Source organism: Somniosus microcephalus, chromosome 15 (genome assembly GCF_052327205.1).
Source record: "Somniosus microcephalus isolate GS21.2 chromosome 15, FLI_Smic_1.0, whole genome shotgun sequence".
NCBI classification, from domain to species: domain Eukaryota; kingdom Metazoa; phylum Chordata; class Chondrichthyes; order Squaliformes; family Somniosidae; genus Somniosus; species Somniosus microcephalus.
The window spans coordinates 93,302,763-93,324,939 of record NC_141001.1 but is presented as its reverse complement, the minus strand read 5'-3'; the positions used below and the strand labels follow the sequence as shown (position 1 = coordinate 93,324,939).

Here is a 22,177-nt window from a genome sequence, read left to right as displayed (position 1 = left end):
TTTTGAACACCTCTATGAAATCTCCTCTCACTCTTTTCTGCCCTAAGGAGAACAACCCCAGCTTCTCCAGTCTATCCACGTAACTGAAGTCCCTCATCCCTGGAAACATTCTTGTAAATCTTTTCTGTACCCTCTCTAAGGTCTTCACAACCTTCCTAAAGTGCGGTGCCCAAAATTGGACACAACACTCCAGTTGAGGGTGAACCAGTGTTTTATAAAGGTTCATCATAACTTCCTTGCTTTTGTACTCTATGGGCTGGATTTTCATTGAGGAGGCGTGTAGGAGACGGGACTACAACTTTCGGGGTTGTAGTCCCGCCTCCATCGAGTTGTGGCCAACCCACGCGATTTTCACTTGATTGACCTTGTTGAGCCCGCCCAGCGGGCTCAGCAGGCCAATTAAGGGCCACCCGGCAACAGGTGACATCACAGATTGACATTTCATCTGTCAAAAGCTTTTGACAGATGAAATATCAGCATTTGACAGCTGTTTGAAGCTGTCAAACACTGACAACCTGTACTCCAAGTTAATTCCTTCCTCTCAGGCTGATTTAGAGATCTCTCCGGAACAGAAAGCTGAATGCTGGAACTTTTGACAGCTCGCGGCCATTCTGCTTTCTGTGCCGGTGAGATGAGGGACTCCCGAGACCTGAAGGAAGGAAGGCTGTAAAGGTAAGTAAATGTAAGTAAAACTTCTTTAAACACTTTACACACACCAAACACACTTACCTCTGCACTCATGCACCCATCACTCACCTGAACACCGGACATCTTGAACCCTCCAAGCCCTTCAGCCCGACAGCCCACCTCGCTAACTTGGCGTGGTTTGGAGCCGTCAGGAATCCCACACTTCAGGGATAAAAATAGGGATTAGGCTAAAAACTGCCTGTTAACTACCTGTTAACAGGCAATTAATTGGCACTAATCCCCTTCCCACCTCGGGGAGGCGGGTCCCAGCACAGGTCGAGTATCCGCCTCCTTTGAAACTGGCATGGAGGCGGGTTGGGGGCGGGATGAGTTCGTGCCCCCCGATTTCGAGATTTTAACCCCCCACACACCTCCAATCTCGCCTTCACGGCCCAATAAAAATCCTGCCCCATGCCTCTATTTATAAAGCCCAGGATCCCACAAGCTTTTTTAATAATTTATATTGCCTCTTTTCGTTCTTCCTATCAAAATGTATCACTTCGCACTTTTCTGCGTTAAATTTCATCTGCCACATGTCCGCCCATTCAACTAGCCTGTCTATGTCCTCTTGAAGTCTATCACTATCCTCCGCATTATTCACTATACGTCCAAGCTTTGTATCATATACAAATTTTGAAATTGTGCCCTGTACGCCTAAGTCCAAGTCATTAATATGATCAAGAAAAGCAATGGTCCTAGTACCGATCCCTGGGGAACACCAGTGTATACCTTCCTCTAGTCCGAAAAATAACCATTTCCCACTACTCTCTGTTTCCTGTCTCTTAGTCAATTCCGTATCCATGCTGCCACTGTCCCTTTTATTCCATGGGCTTCAACTTTGCTGGCAAGCCTATTATGTGGCACTTTATCAAACGCCTTTTGGAATTCCATGTATACCACATCAACCACATTACCTCATCAAAAAACTCAATCACGTGAGTTAAACACGATTTGCCTTCAACAAATCTGTGCTGGCGTTCCTTAATTAATTCACACTTGTCCAAGTGACTGTTAATTTTGTCCCGGATTATCGTTTCTAAAAGCTTCCCCACCACCGAGGTTAAACTGAGTGGCCTGTAGTTGCTGGGTTTATCCTTACACCCTTTTTTCGAACAAGGGTGTAACATTTGCAATTCTCCAGTCCTCTGGCACCACCCCTGTATCTAAGGAGGATTGGAAGATTATGGCGAGTACCTCCGCAATTTCCACCTTTAATCCCCTCAGCATCCTTGGATGCATCCCATCTGGTCCTGGTGACTTATCTACTTTAAGTACAGCTAGTCTTTCTAGTACCTCTTTATCAATTTTTAGCCCATCCAGTATCTCAACTACCTCCTCTTTCACTATGACTTTGACAGCATTTTCTTCCTTAGTAAAGGTAGTTGCAAAGTACTTCAGCCATGCCCTCTGCCTCCATGTGTAGGTCTCCTTTTTGGTCCCTAATCGGCCCCACCCCTCCTCTTACTACCCATTTATTATTTATATGCCTGTAGAAGACTTTTGGATTCCCTTTTATGTTAGCTACCAGTCTATTCTCATACTCTCTCTTTGCCCCTCTTATTTCCTTTATCACTTCCCTTCTGAACGTTTTATATTCAGCCTAGTTCTCACTTGCATTCTCAACCTTTTTCAGCTTCATCTTACTCTCTCTATCCCTTTCATCATCCAGGGAGCTCTGGCTTTGGTTGCCCTACTTTCCCCGTCGTGTGAATGTACCTCGACTGTACCCGAGCCATCTCCTCTTTAAAGGTTGCCCATTGTTTGTTTACAGTTCGTTTACAATTTACCCATGTCAGATCCGTTCTCAACCCACTGAAATTGGCCCTCCTCCCATTAAGTATTTTTACTCTAGATTGCTCCTTGTCCTTTTCCATAGCTAATCTAAACCTTAGGACACTATGATCACTGTTTCCTAAATGTTCCCCTTGACCCACCTCATTCCAGCAATGCCTTCTTTTCTCCTTGTGCCAGAAACATACTGATCAAGAAAGTTCTCCTGAACACACGTATGCTTCCTGCTCTCTGCCATTTACACTATTACTATCCCAGTCTATATTAGGATAATTTAAGTCCCCCATTATCACTACCCTATAGTTCTTGCACCTCTCTGTAATTTCCCTACAAATTTGCTCTTCTATATTCTTCCCACTACTTGGTGGCCTCTAGAATACATCTAGTAGTGTAATGGCACCTCTATTGTTTCTTAACTCTAACCAAATAGATTCTGTCCTTGACCCCTCCAGGACATCTTCTCTCTCCAGCACTGTAACATTCTCCTTAATCAATACTGCCACCCCACCTCCTTTCTTTCCTTCCCTGTCTTTCCTGAACACCTTATATCCAGGAATATTTAGTACCCAATCCTGCGTTTTTTTGAGCCAGGTCTCCGTTATCGCCACGACATCATGTGGCCATTTGCGCCTGCAGCTCACCAATCGTATTTACCACGCTTCGTACATTTACACACATGCACTGTAAACCTATCTTAGACCTTCTTGTATTCTCTCTTAGTCTGACTCCACTTAATACCATGCTCCACTTACTCTAGTGCTATCTGTCTCTCCAAATCCTCTGTGCACCTTGTTTCTCCTTTCTAATGCTACATCCTGGTGCCCATTCCCCAGCCAAATTAGTTTAAACCCTCCCCAACAGCACTAGCAACCCCCCCCGCCCCCCCCGCCACCGCGAGGATATTTGTCCCGCCTCTGTTGAGGTGCAACCCATCCGGCCTGTACAGGTCCCACCTCCCGCAGAATCAGTCCCAATATCCCAGGAATCTAAAGCCCTCCTTCCTGCACCATCTCTCCAGCCACACATTCATCTGCTCTCTCCTCCTATTTCTATACTCACTAGCTCGTGGCACCAGGAGCAATCCTAAGATTATTACCTTTGAGGTCCTGCTTATTAATCTCTTTCCTAGCTCCTCCCTCATTCTACCTATGTCATATGGTTGTTCACCCTCCCCCCTCAGAATGTTCTGCAGCTGCTCAGTGACATCCTTGACCCTGGCACCAGGGAGGCAACATACTATCCTGGAATCATGTCTGCGGCTGCAGAAACGCCTTTCTGTTCCCCATACTATTGAATCTCCTATCACTATTGCTTTCCTGATCTTCCTCCTGCTCCCCCCCCCCTCCCCCGTACAGCTGAGCCATCCGTGGTGCCATGGATTTGGCTCTGGCTATACTCTCTAGAGGAACCATTGCTCTCACCAGGATTTAGAACTGAATACTGGTTAGAGAGTGAGATGCACTCTGGACTTCTGCACTACCTGTCTGGTCCTCCTCGTCTGTCTGGCAGTCACCCACTCTGCCTGCACACTCTTAAGCTGTGGGGTGACCACCTCCTGAAACATGCTATCCACATAGCTCTCAGACTCACGGATGCACCACAGTGACGCCAGCTGCTGCTCAAGCTCTGAAACCCGGAGCGCGAGCTCCTCCAGCTGACGACACTTCCTGCACATGTGGTTGCCCAGGACACAGGAAACGTCCTGAAGTTCCTACATGGCACAAGTTGTGCATTCCACGGGACTGAGGTGCCCTGCCATGCCTCTATTTAATAGACCACCAACAAACTTAACAAAAATAAACTCAAGACTTAAAAAAAATCACCAACTACTCACCAGTCAGCTCCTTCCCTTGTGCAGTCGTCACTTTAGAATTTTTTTTACCTTGCTCCCTGACGCTCGTGCTCCCTCCAGCCGCTCCTCTCGCTTTCCTGCAGGTCTGCTCTCGGGCCTACCTTTAGCTCCGGCCGCTCCTCTCGCTCTCCTGCAGGTCTGCTCTCGGGCCTACCTTTATCTCCGGCCACTCCTCTCGCTCTCCTGCAGGTCTGCTTACAGGCCTACCTTTATCTCCAGCCGCTCCTCTCGCTCTCCTGTCAAATCTATTCCCATGTTTTGCTGTTCTGCTTTAGTCAAACCAAAGACACATAAATACTTATCACAGTATACAAATGAAGTATAGTGCATTTATTCCATCCATTGTGCCTTCTGTGAATGGTGTCAGTGGTATTTGTCAAGTTGCTTCCCCATTCAGCTTGTGCATTGTTTGCCATGTTTGACACCCAACCTACTACTTTTCAGTGAATCAGTATTGGAAGGAGTAACTGCTGGCTGCCTGATCTCGCGATCTCTGTGGCAAAAACTTTAGGTTTCTCAATGTGTAATTCATTGTAGTGCTGTCAATAAGGGATTCCTAGCGAGATTTTGTAGTGACGTCAGCAAGCTGTCTAAGCTGCCAATCACATTGAAGTATTCTCACAGACAGCAAACCAGGAAATGAAAGGCAATGATTATCTGCACTTTTTTAAAAATGTTACAGAGAGCAAAACAAAGATTGGAACATACACATGGGGTTAAGGTAGAAGCTGAAATATCATGAAAAGACTTTTTTTTTTTTTTAATCTAGTAATTTTTATCATAATAGAGAAATTTGACATTTCATAAATTAAAATATTATCTTTTCAGGGCCAGAGCGGTTGTTTAGCGGTCAATACGCTGTTAAAACCACATCTACAACAAGGCTTAACATTTAATGGGGCGTTTAACAGTGATATTAACGTGAAAATGCTTACGTTTTTGTCAGTTCCACTGATTTCACTGATTGCAGGCTATGGGGAGTCCACAGCACAGCCTGTGTCAGAGCAGTGAATGACTAACCACAACTTCAGGATTTCCGTCTTTTGATGCACATGCACTAAATCCTGAAGTTATGGTCAATTTCAAAGGGGTAATGAGGGCAAACGCTGACAGTTCACCGTCATTACCCACTGCAAAATCCAGGCCATTATTACTCCCTAACCCCAGGGAATCTAAGGCCAATTATAGCAGCCTTACCACTACTTGACTGAGATAAGCTAACTCAACACAGACTGGGAATCAAATCTGGGATGTTTCTGGCCTGTATAGCTCAGTCACTTAAACTCATTGGGGTAATTTTCCAACTTCAAGATTCTGGCAGGGAACCTTACCTTTCAGCGGCATGTTATAATTTCACATGCATGCAGATCCAAATTTCCAATGTATACACTTGCTGGTTGAGGTTTTCTATTGGGAGCACAAAGTCAGAAAGTTACCTCTGCCATTATAACCTTTAATTGTAGTTTCAAGCCAATGTGGTATAAGTAAGATATTGGATGGGGCTTGGTGTTTTACAAATATAATAAACTGGAAAGTCTTGACTACCTAATCCCCTCACCTTTTTGGCATGTGAATTATGTAAACCACTGTTACTCTTATTTATTTTTCAATGAATGACCAAGTCCCTATATGTATATAATGTATTGAGATTACTGATGCCAGTGGAAAATATTATGTGCTCGTGCTACTTGATCCATATCAGTTTTCATTGTTGTAATTGTTGTACCTTGTTGTTGAGAGCAGTTATTTTGAAAGGTGTTGTCTGATCAGTTCAGTGCAAAAGGTCATGCTATTTAGGACATATTATACAACACATGTGTAGCACCCATCATTTACCAAATTCTGATTTTGACATGTGCCGAAACCAGAGTCCACAGTATCCTTAGTCTAATCTAGAAAAACAGGGGCAGAAATTAGGTGTCAGCCCATTTTTCCCAGGCTTATAAAGAATAACAAACTATTCTACAAATATATCAGTAAAAAAATAATGTGACATGGGATCCCTGAGAGGAGAGGATAGTGAGTTAGTAGAGGAAAAGTAGAAATTGCCAGGGTACAAGTACTTTGATTCAGTATTTACAAAAGAGATGGATATTGGGAAGGAGGTAACTCCTGAGTTGGTTAAAAGCTAGATGAGAAATATTATAATAGATATAAGGAAAGTATTAGAGAAGTTAATGCAGCTAAAGGAGGATCAATTGCCTAGACCTGACAGGTTACATTCAAGGACCTTGAGGAAAGTGAAGGAAGAAATAGCTGAGGCCTGAGGGTAGATTTTCACCTTCACCACCTGGGCGGTAATCTGGATGTGTTGATTGCATGACCTTTACAGAGTTTCATTCATTTATTTCAACAGCAAAACCATAACACAAACTGCAGTTCCATAATAGTGGTACTCATAATACAGTCGAGGGGCCACTTCATCCACATCTGTGGCTTTCCTACATTACAACAGTGACTACACTTTGGAAAGTACTGAATTGGCTGTAAAGCGCTTTGGGACATCCAGTGGTCGTGAAAGGCGCTATATAAATGCAAGTCTTTCTTTTCTTTTCCTGTGGACCTGTTGCACCATTTGCCTCTGGGCTTCTGCTCACCTGTGGGATATCACTATCACTCTCCTTTTATTGCTCTACAGTGACAGAAAGCAAAGCAACATTGTTTGGAGATGGAGATGGGGTGGGAACTTTTTCAGTATTCAGTTTTCACTGCACACGTAGAAAGACCAGTTGGCAACTCTACATGTAGGAACTCACCATATGATTTGGACACAGACCCATATCCCATTCCTCCATAATATACTAGCAAAATACTGCGGATGCTGGAAATCTGAAATAACAACAGAAAGTGCTGGAAACACTCAGCAGGTCAGGCAGCATCGAGGAGAGAGAAACAGAGTCACATTTCGGGTCGAATCCTTTGTCAGAACTGGAAAAGGTTAGGGAAGAGAGATTTTAAGCAGGGGCAGGGGAGGAAAGAACAAAGGGAAGGTCTGTGACAGGATGGAAGGCAGGAGAGATTGACTGACAAAAGGGATGATGGTGCAAGGCAAAAGGAGAGGTAATGGGACAAGTTAAGAAACTAAAATGGCTCTAGATGAAGTGTGGATGATGAGGGCAGCAACATTGACAGCTACCATGTGAGGGAACAAGAGAGAAAAAAAAGGAAATACAGATGCCAATTTATAGTCTGAAATTGTTGAACTCGATGTTAAGTCCAGAAGGCTGTAAAGTGCCTAATAGAAAGATGAGGTGCTGTTGCTTGAGCTTACGTTGAGCTTCATTGGAACAGTGCAAGAGGCCGAGGATAGAGAGATCAGAGTGGGAGTGGAGGGCAGAATTAAAGTGACAGGTGACCAGAAGCTCAGGGTCACGCTTGCGGACTGAACGGAGGTGTTCCACAAAGTGATCACCCAATCTGCGTTTGGTCTCCCCAATGTAGAGGAGACCGTATCGTAAGCAGCGATTACAGTATACTAAATTGTAAGAAGTACAAGTAAATCGCTGTTTCACCTGGAAGGGGTGTTTGGGGCCCTGGACGATGGGAAGGGAGGAGGTAAAAGGGCAGGTGTTGCATCTCCTGCGCCTGCATGGGAAGGTGCCGGGCGAAGGGGAAGGGGTGTTGGGGGTGATAGAGGAGTGGACCAGGGTGTCGCGGAGGGAGCGGTCCCTTCGGAATGCTGATGGGGGGGGGGAGGGGAAGATGTGTTTGGTGGTGGGATCACGCTGGAGGTGGCAGAAATGGTGTAGCTTATTGGTGTAGCTCTATAATGTAGTTTGCTAGAGCATTGTAGAGATTGGCCCTCATGCAAGACACTACCTGGGACTGTGGCTCTTTGCAAAAAAATTAATGCGCAACATTTTTAGTAATAATGGACTCTATCTGTATGTTATTGGTGAAAAATATTTAGTTGAGTTATTTATTAACCTGGGATGCTTAGTTTTTTTGTTTTTTTGTTTTGTTCCTTTGTTCACACTTTGGGGTGGATTGTAACTCAGAGTAGGTTTCTGGCAGGAAACCGCTCCGGCGAGTTGATTTCCTGCCAGGAAGAGGCAGCAAGAGGCCATGGCGATTTTAACTGCCAGGCCTCAATTAAATTCTACCAGTTCACTTACTGCCCGGAACAGACGTGAAGAGGACGCAGAGCTGCTGCTCACCCTCTGGCTTCCTGGTAAATGGCAGGGAGGGTTTTTCTGGAGGGTCTCGCGGGAGGGAAGGGACGAGGGGGAGAGTCCGGGGCAGGGGAGGCTGTGACATCCTTTTCTTTGTGAGGCCCGTAGGCATCTTCTGTCTCCGGATAAGCTGATTGCATAAATTTATGAGGCTCCCACCTGTTTTAGGCAGGTGCCTCATCCGCCTGCTAACCCTGCACGGGAAATCATCGGGATTTGAGCAGGTAGGTAGCAGGTTTCTTTTTAACTGCCCGCCTGCGTAGTTTCCGTTGGACAGGTAGGGTTAAAATCAACCCATTGCATTAAATTGTTTCCATGGCAAGTTTTATGACATAAATGATATTTAGTGGTATTTTATATATGTTTCTTTGTGCCAGAACCTCGAGGAAGCTGAACTACATAGTAATGATTGCAGAGCTTTTTTGCCCCCCAACTTGCTTTCCTGCACCTTTCCTGGAGGAGTTAGTTCCACAGGAACTAGTTACCCTCAAGAACTAATTGTGATGTGTGAACTTAGACAGTGGGTGTTGGTAGGATATTCAACTCACTAAGAAAAAATGTCTTCATCTTTTTTTAAATGATTTTTAAAAAGTAAAGTTTGATGGCACAGAACTCATTACAACATAAAAATTCTGGTTTTATATGTTTTACTGGAAAAATCATGTCATGATGATAATTCAAAATTTATTAACTTGACCCTGCCCTCACCCGATGTCTACACTTGCACACTTCCCAGCAGATCTCACTGAACAGCATTCAGGAGCAGAAAACTTGACTGCATTTTTCTTCTGCCTAGGCCAAGAGTGCTGAGGCCAATTGTAGCACACCTGATACCCTGCCTAAGAACAGCTAATGCAGCACAGACTGCGAATCAAACTTTCTGGCTTAGGTACACACTTCCTTCACCAGCTGATCAATTGGAAGAAAGACAATCATGGTGCTTTCCAATATATTTAATTCTGATTGTCATGACATGATTCTTCCAGCAAAATATATCAATCTAGTTTTTATTTTGTAGTGAATATCCTAAGCTATCAAACCTCAATTTCTTGAAATCACTTTTAAAAGAAATAAAATAACGCTTGTTTTCAATTAGACAGGTGTCTTAAATAACGAGACCTTTTTAATGTGTATTTAAAAAGTGAGGTACCAGGTGAAAATATGCCAGATTCAACATATATTTCTGCTTGAAACTACAGCAGGATTGAAATTATCAATTAATTTACATTTTCAAAACATCACATCTCATATTGATGTAAAATACATAGGGGGAGAAATTCCCCTCCCTTTAATGGGGCGCAAAGGCCTTTTCGACCGGGTGCGGCACTGGCCACGCCTCCCACCAAATTCCGCAGGAGGTTAACTGCGGCGCTACCAGATTGCACCCGGTCTCAAGCGCCCGGAGATCGTGACATCATCTCCGGGCGCATCGTCCCGGTAGCGCCCCGGCACAAAAATTCCCGTTGGCCCCTGCAGCAACGCCGGGCGATGGCAGCGACTGCTGCAGGGGAGGCGAGCAGGACAGCTGGCCGCTAGCGGGGCGGAAGTTAAAGGTGAAGCGGCCGGCCGCCCTGAAAAAAAGTCAGATTTTTAAAAAACATTTTTTTTGTGCCTCCGGACGCGCGGTCCATGCCGCGATTGGTCAGCCCTGCACTCTGCTTGAGTGCCAGGCTCATCGCACGATACCCCCGCTCCCTGGTGATCCAGGTAAGTTTAATAGAAACTGCAGAGTTCGCAGCGTGGGGGCCTTCCCTTTAATTCAGGGAAGAGCCCCTGCAACACGGCAGTGCCACGCTTGGCCACTCGTGATGCTGCTGAGCACATCGCCCCGGGTCATGAACTTCCCCTCCTCTTGCGCTCCAAGAAGGAAGTGGAGTGCTTGATTTAGCGCTCCACTTCCCTCTTGGAGCAAAAAATGGGAATTTCAGAGAGGCTGGAAAAGGTTAGTGCCTGGCACTAACTTTTCCAGCTTTTCTGATTTAGCGCCCTGAACGGGGCTTGAGGGGAATTTCTCCCCCATAGTTAATCAATTCTTAGTTAACATTGTTAATCTTCATACTAATAAATATGAATTTGGATCTAGAATTTATTAAGACTTTTTATAGACTTTAGAAAGCTGGCAATTTGGCATTACTCCAATCTGTTTATGCTCCCTATTGTAATTTAAACATGACTACAGGAAACTTTGGTTTATCCGGAGGTTAACTGTCCGGAATGCTCGATCCACCGGCAAAAATCAGGAGCCGTTTCGTTAGGTTTTTTTTCTTTTTGTTGCTTTTTTTTCACCAGTCTGGCTCTGCAAGGTCTCGCTGAAGCTGTTGCTAAGCTACAGAGACGCTTGCAAGGTACAGCCGACTGTTTAGAAGCTGTTGCTAAGCAACAGGGTTTGTTGCCAGATACGGAGTATGTTTCAACATTAGCGCTGGTTTGTCCGGCAGTTTTGATGGGACGGCAACAGCTCGGTCCCGTCGGTGTCGGATATCACAAAGTTTCCTGTAGTACTTACTGGTTGCAGTTAATTTATAAATTTGTTTTTTCACTGCCATGAAGGATCATTTCCACAGACAGGGAAAACTGGAACAGGTGTCAATGACCCTGCCTGCGGACAACTAACCAGACCTATCTGGGAAGCAGAACAGCTTGTAGAGAATACACCATTCCTTGGATGCCCCCACCAACAAGAGGCTTTCCATTTTCACTTTTGACAGCTGGGAAACTAGTTTTGCATAACTACTCATACTATCATCACTGATGTGCTGATTTGAAGGTCACAGCCAGTGTCACGTAGGGGTTTAAAAGTACATGACCCCATAACCATTTTTACTCAAAAGATTAACACTAGAACGTTGTTGAACAAAGTTAGCACTTAAATATTTTCCAAAGTGATTGAAAATAAATTATGATCGCAAAATACTGCGGATGCTGGAAATCCGCAGTATTTTGTGTTCAGTTTGGTCATTAGCTCAGCAAGTGTTATTACCCCCTCCCATGCAACCATGTGATTTATTAACCAATTAATATTGGTTCTTGTCCCTAATGTGCAGTCCAATTGCAGTATTATTTTTAGCTGGTATACTGGCAAGTTGTGACTCCTCATTTTAAAAACTAAGGTTCCATTTGATCAGATGCTGCTTGTTCAATACAGTTTCAATTAATTATGAATTCTGTTTATATATATTAGCAGGTGGATTCAGTTTATAGTTCATACACAGTGAAGCCAAATTCAAAACTTTTTTGACCAATAATAACAACCCATCGAAGATTAATCCTAAACTTGTCTGAATGGACGCAGAGCAAATCATACACAGATAAAAAGTAGTACAAGTTTCAATTTTAATATCCCTAAAATAATTGGCTTTAATTACATTTTTTATATAAATGTGCTCCTTTTTGGAAATCATATTTCTGATTTATTCTGCTCAGTGAATTTGTATAACTCTTACTTTGGTTTTTAGATGAAAGAACACTTAGGTTTAACTTCAAAACCAGTCTTAACATCTTGTATCTCTGTATTAGTAATAGCAGGTAAGATTTGTGAGGACTAAGACCTCCTGCACTAGTGCAGTTTGTTCAAAAGAATCTGAATTAACAATCAAGTTCATTTAGGACTGAAGTCAAACTAAAATGCTTACTTATTTTGATAGTCCTTTTATTTTATTTTTGGCTATTCAGTGAATGATGAGATCTAACCAAATCACTGCTAATCTGACACTTTATTAATATAAGTATGCAGACTGTCGTCAAACACAGTACTATTGCAAATTAATCTCCTGGCATTGTGTGATGATGGCTTAAATATCCAAAATACAGCTCAAAATAAGTAATTATATCTTAATATAAACAAGATACTTACTGGCTATAAATGCACAGCCAATTCAATGGGCTAATCAGATATACTTGCTAATGCATGCTGTTCCCTGCTTTGAATGAATAAGGACAATTTTCCTGCTTCCCTTTCTCCCCTCCCCGCCTTGGCAAATGAAACACATTACACCTGTTCAGGCTCAGATGTGGTGGAATTTCCTGTGCCCTCAACCCAGGAAGCCCCAAAAATCCCAGAGCAATGGAAAAGGGGTGGAGACAAGGCAAAATGGGCCTCCTTTTCTTGACCTTAGCGCTTGCAGAATGGACATTCTGGGGAGCAGTTAAAGGTCACGACAATTAAACCTAATGAGTATACCTTAACAGAAATAGTGCATGCAAACAAAATTCTGAATCGCAGACCTCAAGTCAGTTTTTAAAATATTTTAATATGTGGAAAGGATCAATTCTGCAACAAAAATGATGTTAATTTTACACTACAATCTTGGTTTAGGGCATATTAAAATGGGGATGTGCAAACAACCGATTCATTTCCAGGTTGGGTTCTAGAACAATTTTTGAAGATACTGCAACCTAAAAATAAATAAAGCTCTGCAAATAATGGCTCTAAATAAGCCAAAAAGCACCCCAAGTTGTGTACAGTGTCTCCCAATGTATTTATTCATTATTTCACCCGTTAAAGGCGAAGGCATTAATTAGTATTTACTGACTGCTGGCCTAGATGTACAGTTGCTCTGCCTCTGTGACAATACATTGCTGTCTGAAACTTGTTCGTGAAACCTGAAAGAATTCACTGCTATACAGTCCTGCCTGTGTGCTTGTTATTGAGACTGATAACCTATTATAAAAGGAAACAAAAGCATGTCAAAATAACTCATTAACAAATTCCCATTGTTTTAAGATACTCATTAAAGGGTATATTAGTTCAAAATTGCTCTTGTGATGATATGCTCATGCCATGATACATCAATGTATGACCATAATGAAGTGTCAGTGTCAGACTCTAAGGAATTTAAAGAAAATAGCCTGGCCAGAAAGAGTGAAACTTGAACTTCATTCCAGACACATAGCTAATAGTATTAATCATTTAATCAGACTCTGGACTGGATTATAGTGATTGATAATCATTTGGATATGTTAATGTGTGGGTGTGATGGCAGAAATTTTACTCGACTCATTAGACACTAGGCTAGCAATAGACCTACATTGACTCATGGACCCTAGTGCTTCAAATTAAAATTGTCATATTAGTGTTTAAATCCATTCATGGCCTCATCCCTACCTATCTCTGTAAATCGTGCCCAATCTTTCCCAGAGGTTTGCCGGTCGTTATATTAGTCCAGGCAACTTTTAGTTGTTCCGGGCGGTCGCTTGAACATTGTGCTGAGCTGAGGCAATTATAATATGTTAATAAGCGTCCTTCTCCTGTTGAAGGACCCTTTTATGAAATTGGAATGTGAGAATGCTGCATTCACGGGTTCCTAGGCCAGACCCAGTGGCAGGCTGGCTGCACAGGCGATACTTAAAGGGATCCTCAGCAGCACTGAGGTAAGTCTTGAAGGAGTTTTTGGCATCTGTGGCTGAGATATTTTTGTGGAAGTTCTGGAAAGTGACTTTCGCAGCTTTATTGCAGCTGTTTATTGTGGCAAAATCGTGTTTTGCTGGATCTACCTTTGGGGTTGCAGGAGGAGGAGCAGCAGCAAACAAGACAGTGGAGATTTGCAGCTGCTGGCATGAGAGGGTGAAGGAGGACAGGACGCAGGAAGCCTTACACCATGCGTGTCTTCTGCAACAGGATTTCCTGTCAACTTGAATGAGGAGCAGTGTCTCTGGTGCCTCCCCTTCACCAGGGAGGCTGTGACTGAGCTATGTCACCTGATGTAGCAACAACTGGAGCCCAGCTACAGGGCATGCACAGCACTACCTGTGGCTTTTAAGATAACTGGCCCTCAATTTCTATGGCTCAGGGTCATTCCAGGCTGCAGCAGGTGACATTAGTAATATCAGTCAATTTGCCGTGCACCGCTGAATGAGGCAGGTAACAGATGCAATCGTCAACAAGAGGAACAATTTCATCACCTTCCTTTCGGAGGCTGCTAAGAAACAGGACTGAGCTCTGGAATTCACCCAAGTTGCTGACTTTCCAGAAGTCCAGGGAATAATTGACTGCACACAGAGTCCATAGCTGCCTGTCAAGATAGAGCGGGAGGCCTGGGTGGGGTGATGGGGTTGGGGGAGGAAAGAGAGAAAGGTTGGGAACTGCCCTTCCTGGTCCAATAAAAATAAAAATTTCTTTGGCTTTTTTTGAGAGGCCTCCAGAGGTCCCTTTAAGGACCAATGGTTAGGCTGCTCAATACCTGGTATAAATAAGCAGAGTGTGCACAGAGCATGTTCTATCATTTGTACTTGAAATATGGGCCCTACAACCAAAGTAGGATCCTGATTTGCATATTTAAGCAGTCTTCCACTGGAAAGAGGGGAAAGAGGGGAACCTGCTGCTCACCCATTTCCAGGCCTGCCTAAAAATTGGATCAGGCAGACCTTGGGATTCAATGGGACAGCCAAAGTTCCCCCTCAATATTCAACTGCCAACTGTTTTTCAGGTGAGAAACAGGCAGTCGAGAGTGGAAAATTATGCCCCATAATCTCTACAGTGATGCTTTACTGTAAAATAAGAATGTTCTTTGAACCACTTTTTAATGTAAATATTGTGCTGGGATGGCTGCTACTGGCAAATCTTTATTTTACATTACGATTAAATAGCATGCTATTTTCTGTTAAATTTCAGGTCATAGTCCTAAGCCAAACTGACTAGGAATACGCAACGTTCATTCTTTGGTTCGTTGGTTTAAGCAAAGGGAAGCCAATATGGGGTTACAATTTAGCAGTCTTGGGTTAGGAAGGGCGAAAAACCAGTCAGGATTCTCACTCCTGATTGCTCTCCAGTTACTCTTGCTGAAAAGTGAGTTTATATGGATGGTATTAGGTTCAACTGTGATGCATCCCACACTTACTGTTCAGGCTACAGATGAAGAATGACTCCTTGGGCAAGGTCGTCAAGAAGTGCCAGCACACGTGAATTCATACCTAGCATGATTGGGATCCACAAAGAGGAAGGGGAAAAATTAGGGATAGCAGGAGAGAATTGAATATTAAAACACTTAGGTTTAGAAATGTGTTCACACAGCGCCCTTTTTTCGGGCGCTAAACTCCTAAGCCTAAAATATGGCAGGCAGGAAGTGCATGCTCATTACCAGCCAGAATTGCGCTGCCCACTATATTGGTAAAGGCCATAAAATTGGTGTACAGTGCCCATGGCTGAAAAAGGCATTCGGCCTTTTGCATATGCAATTAAGGGGCCTAATGTCTGTTTGAGGCCCACACTATAAGATTAGCTTGTGCTAAGGCATGCGGTCTGTGTATAGTTAACATCTTGGGAGCCTTATTGCTTAAGACCCTTTAAAAGTTCAAATCCCCCCACATTATTCAATTCATCCTTTGCAAGGATGGTGGTGCCATTTTGGTTCAAGTGAAGACCATCCCTTCTGTTTAGCTTCTGTAGCTTTCTTTAGAAATCTGAAACCCTTCTCCGTCATTTTCATCATTTCTTAAGCCATGCATTGATGCCTTTTACCTTCCTCTCTCTAAGTAGCCCAGCATGACACAAAGTAATCCTGAGATTACTACCCATGAGATTTTCCTGTTTAGCTTAGATCCTAAATCCCTCTGTAAGACTTCTATCATACTCTTTCCTATGTAATTCCTTCCAACATGAACCACAGCTTATGGATGATCACCCTCCCTTTTCAAAAGATTTTCAATCCTCGCCATTACCTCCCTTAGCTTGGCACTGAGAGACAACACACCATTTAGGACTCCCAGTTATGGCAACAAAAAGGATAATTCTGATAATTCAAAGTTGTTAATGGCACCAAAAAGATTTGACTTAAGTAACATTAATAACATGGCAAAATGTGAATTTCATGCTAGAAAATCAATTACCAGTTAATTTGAACTTAACAACTAAGAGGAATAGACTGTATCTCTCTCCCCGCAAACCCCCCCCCCCCGCCATTATGGAATACCCACAACTACCACTAATCTCCTCATTAATATTATTCTCTTTGTCCTGGGCAAGCATTTGCTCCACATCGCTGTAGTGTTGCTTAATGCTGCACAGGTACTTTTAATAGAAAAAAAACATTTTTTTCACTTACCACTTCTGGTGCTGTGGGTTTAAGTCATGTGCTGCTTTACTATTGAATTCAAAACTCCCTCCATTAAATAGCTCATGCTTTTTTTCCTTTACCCGATATAATAAGCAGTTGGCTTAGCAAAATGTGTCACTTACCTTCAGCTCACAGTAATCCCTGATAAAAATATGAAAATGAGGTACCTGTGTGTTATAGAAAAAAAAGCACGAATCATCCATTCTTAGCTGCTATTTAAATAGTTTTTTTTAAACATGACTATATTACCTACAGTTTCGTCTAATAATCCTTTAATAGGGGCTGAAATTCAATTGGCTCTGCTCTCCTGACAGAAGTATGGCAGAGTGGGGCATAAGTTTGCTAACCCTCCAAGAATGCCAACCCTATCTCAGTTTGCAGGATAAGGGTCATTAGCATGGTCAAGGCAGACATATCATGCCAATAAGGGCACATCAGCAATGTTTACCCCAAACTGTTGGTAGGAATGTCGGCGTGGCACCATTGCACTCCAACAGGGCAGAGGAGACCGGGAATGAATCCATTGACAATGGGCATCTAGATATCCTTAGCTCCTTGGGATCTAATGCAGCATTGTATACTGATAAGCAATTTCATTTAAGATTGATTACTTGGAGAAACACTGATCAGAGAGAGCCAAAATGGATTTGTAATGGGTAAGTTATGTCTAACTAACCTAGTTGAATTTTTTGATGAGATAACTAAAGTGGTACATAAGGGAGTGTCACTGGACTTCCAGAAAGCATTCGATAAGGTTCCACACAAGAGAATGTTAACAAAAATGAGAGTGTAAGGAATTGGTGGTAACCTGTTGACATGGGTAGGTAATTGGTTAGGTGATTGGAGACAGAGAGCAGGGATAATAGGGGAAAAATTCAGTTGTTTGCGCCTCCCGTTAGCGCCTTAAGAGGGTGCTAATGGGGCGCAAAGCAACTAGCGCCCGGGCGCGGTGATGTTTGCGCCGCTCGCGAAATTAACTAGATATTTTGCGGTGGCGCTAAACACTACCGCCACGATCTTCTGCGCCGGCAGATTGTGACGTCAGTCAAGTGCGCAGCGCCCCGGACCAGATATTGAGTGGCGGCCCCTGCCTTACCGCCTGACGCTAGCAACGACAGGTTGAGGGGAGCATTTTGCAGTCAGGAAGGGACTGGGGGAGCGCTAATTAAAGGCAACCGCTTCCTGCCTTTTTTTGTTGCTGACATTTTTGCACCACGCATTTTGAGAGAGAGAGACTTCTGGAGAGATTCAACGCTGTGTGAAGGAGTTTTGGGTACTGAGCAGCACTTTGCAGGTTCATTTTGATTTGCCCTTCTTTGTATCGATTTAGAAGAGACTGTGGGGGCTGCACTCTGAGCTCTTTTCCTGGGTCTCTCCATTGTTCTTTCCAGCAGATTTGATGTACAGGTCTCTCCAGGCCAAGATTCAAGGCTGCAATGAGCAGGATGTGGATGGAGAGCAAGATCGACCCTCCCCTTTAAGATAAAAACAGAAAATGCTGGAGAAACTCAGCAGGTCAAGCAGCATCTGTGAAGAGAGAAACAGAGTTAACGTTTCAGGTCGATGACCTTTCGTCAGAACTCCCCTTTAAGAATTGGCCGGCGCCAGTGTGTTTGTGTTCCATTGCTGACTGACATCACATGAGCTTCGCCAGCGCTCTGAGGTAGTGCCTTGTTCCTCAGCCTTTGCACCTTAAGACAGGTGTGAAGTGCCTGATTTAGCGCTCCAATCAGCTCCAGGGGCGATAAAAGTCAAGTTTGCCGTCGGAGGCGATAATTAGCGTCAAGCACTAAACTTTGCGCACAGCCGATAATGGCGTCCCGAACGGGGCGATACTGAATTTTTCCCCCATAGGGTATGTACTCAAATTGGCAGGATGTGACCCCCGGGGTGTCCCCCGGGATCTGTTCTGGGGCCTCAGCTTTTCGCTATATTTATAAATGATTTGGATGAAGAGATAGAGAGCCGTATATCGAAGTTTGCTGACGATGCCGTGTATGCCCTCATCAGTATCAGCCGGCGGCCCAGCCAAAGAAGACTCCAATGGTAAGTTCCTTTTTATTTTTGTGGTGCTGGGAGGAGCTGGAGTTGTGGTGGGATGAAGCCAGAGGGCTGCCCTGGGGTGCTCGATCTCCAGCTGCAGCTCCCTGACCTGAGGAGTAGGTTTCCACCCACCCCCCTACCCCGGGCAGTAAACTGGTGGTTGGTGGGTGTTTCAACTACCCAATCATGTGGGAGAAAGTTCCAGCTGATTTTGACAGGTAGTCCTTATATGAATGACATTGGTGGGCTGCCCAGGCATTCAGATTGCTGAGACCTACACCGAGAAGAGTAAGTTCTGCTGTTTTCAACTTGCTTGCAGCATTTGCAGAATGTCGAGGGCTAGAGTTCCAAGCTTCAGTAACGTTGCAGTGGAGCATCTGGTGGAGCTGAGGCAGGTCCTCTTCTCCACAGATTGCACCAAGGTCCCAAAACGCACACAGCAGCGATCCTTGAAAAAAGTTGCTGAGGTGGTCAGCGCCTGCAACATTACCACGAGGATATGGGTTCAGTTTAATGACCTGATCAGGACAGCAAAGGTCTAACTTTCTCCATTCATATGAGTCATACCTTTCCATAGCAATTGTTTGGCACCCCACCCCCACCTATGCAAACTTCGCTCTTCTCTCCCCACATTCTGCATGCTTCTTCTCCACTGACAACAGGTAACGGCAACAGCTCTCCTTGTTACAAACAGACCCTCACCTGCTGTTCACCTTCACAACAGTCACAAATAGCAGTCTGGGTTCAACTGCTCATGACTGGAAGGTTCTTCACTCTTTTAATTGCTTCCACCTTTCTCACTACTGCAATTCTCTTGCACAAGAGCACCTCCCCATCCTTCTCTAAATTTGCTGCATCTTCTTTTTGGCATGCTCTCTAGATGAAGCAGCCTCACACAGCTTAACAGCCATTTACAAAAAGAAAATACTAACTTTCTACAACTCTTTTTGCAGGAGAAGATGACCCACAACAACAGGGAGAGAACCCGAACTGGGGGACGGGGGATGCCTGCCTCCATCCAACGCCTCAGTCAGATGGAGGAGGAAGCCATCAAGATATTGGGACAGGTAACTTGTGGAAGCATTGGCAATGGCTAGGCTGGTGCAAGCTGGGCTGGGCAAGGTATCCACTTTTAGTACTAATATCTCTCTTTCCTCTCACCCTCCTGCATGTAGACTGTGTGGCACCTTGTTGCTGTCTAGTGTTGACAGTTATCCACTGTTAACTGTCACCTCCATAATAACCCTTATCCTTTCACCCCTTCTGTAGGTTCTTCTCATCCTTAAGAACATCAAGCAGAAGATTTGGAGGAGGAGAACCCTCCATAGAAACACCATCACTCACTCTATCTTATCCAAGCAAGACAGAGGCCAGTGCATGGGGTGATTCACACAGCACACATGAGCAAGAGCAGGAGGCAGTGGAAAGGAAAGCCTAGGAGATAGCTTGCTGGAGGGGAAGCCCAGGTCCTAGCTTTGCTACAGAGGATCGAGATGCTCCTTGACATGCACCAGCAATCATTAGGGGTATTGTATCAAAAACAGAAAATGCTGGAGATACTGAGCAGGTCAGGCAGCATCTGTGAAGAGAGAAACAGAGTTAACATTTCAGGTTAGCTCCTCAATGGAAGTGGGATTCCTGCAATGTGCTCGCATGCTGGTGAAATTGGCACATCCGTCTCCGCAAGATGTCTCTCATCTGCCGCCTCCTCCTCTTCCAAGGAGGCTGTGCGCTGAGCCACTTGTTCCTTAAGCAGCGCTAAGCCACGCTGCTGTGTGATGTTGTGCAGGGCACAGCAGACCACGATGATTCTGGAGACCCTGGCTGGTGCATACTGCAGGGCTCCTCCAGATCTGTCAAGGCATCTGAATCGCATTTTGAAGAAGCCGATGGTTTGCTGTATGATGCATCTGGTGGAAATGTGGTTCACATTGTACCACTCCTCAGCTTCGTTTGATGGCCTCCTCATCGGTGTCATTAGGCACGTCTTCAGGGGATAGCCCTTGTCTCCAAGTAGCCATCCAGAAAGTTGGGTTGGCGAATTGAAGAGCTGAGGCACAGTAGACTGCCGCAAGATGAAAGAGCCTTGATGACAACTGCCAGGGAACTTGGCGCAAACATGCATAATGTTCTTCCTGTGGTTACACACCAGCTGCACGTTGCGGTTGACAAATACAGCTGGGTTGTGATGGGGTGCTCTAATGGCCACATGTGTGGAGTCTATGATGCCCCACACCCTTGGGAATCCTGCCATATTTGCAAAGCCAACCGCACGTGCAGTTACACTTGCTTTATCCGTGGAGAAGTGGATGTAATTGTGCGCATTTGCAAAGAGAGCATCGGTAACCTGCGTGATGCAAGTGTGTGCAGCCGACTGGGAGATACCGCTTGATGTCTGCTGATAATCCCTGGAAGAACCCTGAAGCAAAGAAGTTGAGTGCGGTGGTGACTTTAACAGCCATTGGTAAGGAGTGGCCACCCGCTTCTCTGTGCTCCAGGTCTTGGTGCAGCATTGTGCAGATGTCAGCGACTACCTCTTGCGAAAGTCTCAGCCTCGTTTGGCAGTGCTGCTCACTCATGTTGAGGAAACTCATCCTCGGCCTGTAAACCCTGTGTTGGGGGTATCTCCTGCGGCGAGGTGCAGCCCTGCGCTGACGCCCTCTGCCCTGTGTAGCATCAGATGCCTGAGGAGAAGGTTGGCGCTCCTGTTGTTGCTGCTGCTGTTGTGCCTGGTTCTGCTGCTGCCACGGCTGCTCTTCCTTCAATTCTGAGGACCAGGATGAGAGGGTATGAATGGTTCCCATCCCGCTGTTATATATTTCAGTTGAGGAAGAGATGTTATAAGGGCTTACTCAGTGTGGCCAGAGGGTATTCCAAGGAGGTCACAGTGCATAGGGATCTCAGCTTAAACACTCACAAGCTCAATAGACCTGCAAAATGTGTTCAAAAACCTCAAAGCACAAAGTTCTGTCATCTGAAAGTCAGCCATGTCGAACGTCCGCTTTTATGCTGCAGGAGCAGCTGTCAACAATTCAGCTACTTGCTGAATCCGGCACAATCAGCTGGCGTGTTTGTCGCATGACGGGCAATACTTCTTAAAATGGGAAGAGCCAGTTAAAAAGGGATTGTCTAGGCAGTTAACAAGCCTTAAGTGCTTCTCCCGCTGTTTGGTGTCAGGTCTGATTGAGACGCGCAGACCCGACACTTTGCAAAGTTTCGTGGAGGCGGGATGGCAACGGGTTAGCAGACCGTCGTCAATGATTTGGATTTTTTCTCCCGACCCGCCTCCAAACCTGCCCTCTGAGCGCCGGCAAAATCGCGGCCTTGGTATGTCAGAAACTCCCAGAAATGGTGGAGACTAGATTGGCGCCACTTTCTAGCGTTGTAACTGGAGTTACAATGAGAGACTGGTAAATCCCCCGAGGATATTCTGCCGTACTTATATTTAAGACCATCAATAGAATGAAGGAAGAGATTAGAATTTTTTAATGCAGAGGGTTGTTAGGACATGGAGTGCAGTACCAGAAACTAGTAAAAGAAGAATGTATGATAGCCTTTAAAAGAAAAAGATGAATATTTGA

The 22,177-nt window shown here is 44.6% G+C and overlaps 1 protein-coding gene across 3 annotated transcripts in view; it reads left to right on the top strand.

Moving 5' to 3' along the window:
• LOC147107082 (potassium voltage-gated channel subfamily A member 4-like) overlaps nucleotides 1–22,177 on the top strand; it is a 137,737-nt gene that overhangs the window by 107,165 nt on the left and 8,395 nt on the right. Inside the window, exon 4 of one of the 3 annotated variants that reach the window (XM_086008125.1) lies at nucleotides 6,687–6,859. The exons of the other annotated variants lie outside the window; for them this stretch is intronic. The gene's annotated coding sequence lies outside the window, so the exon portion shown is untranslated. Of the gene's footprint in view, nucleotides 1–6,686; nucleotides 6,860–22,177 lie in introns of those variants that run through there. 3 annotated transcript variants of the gene reach the window in all.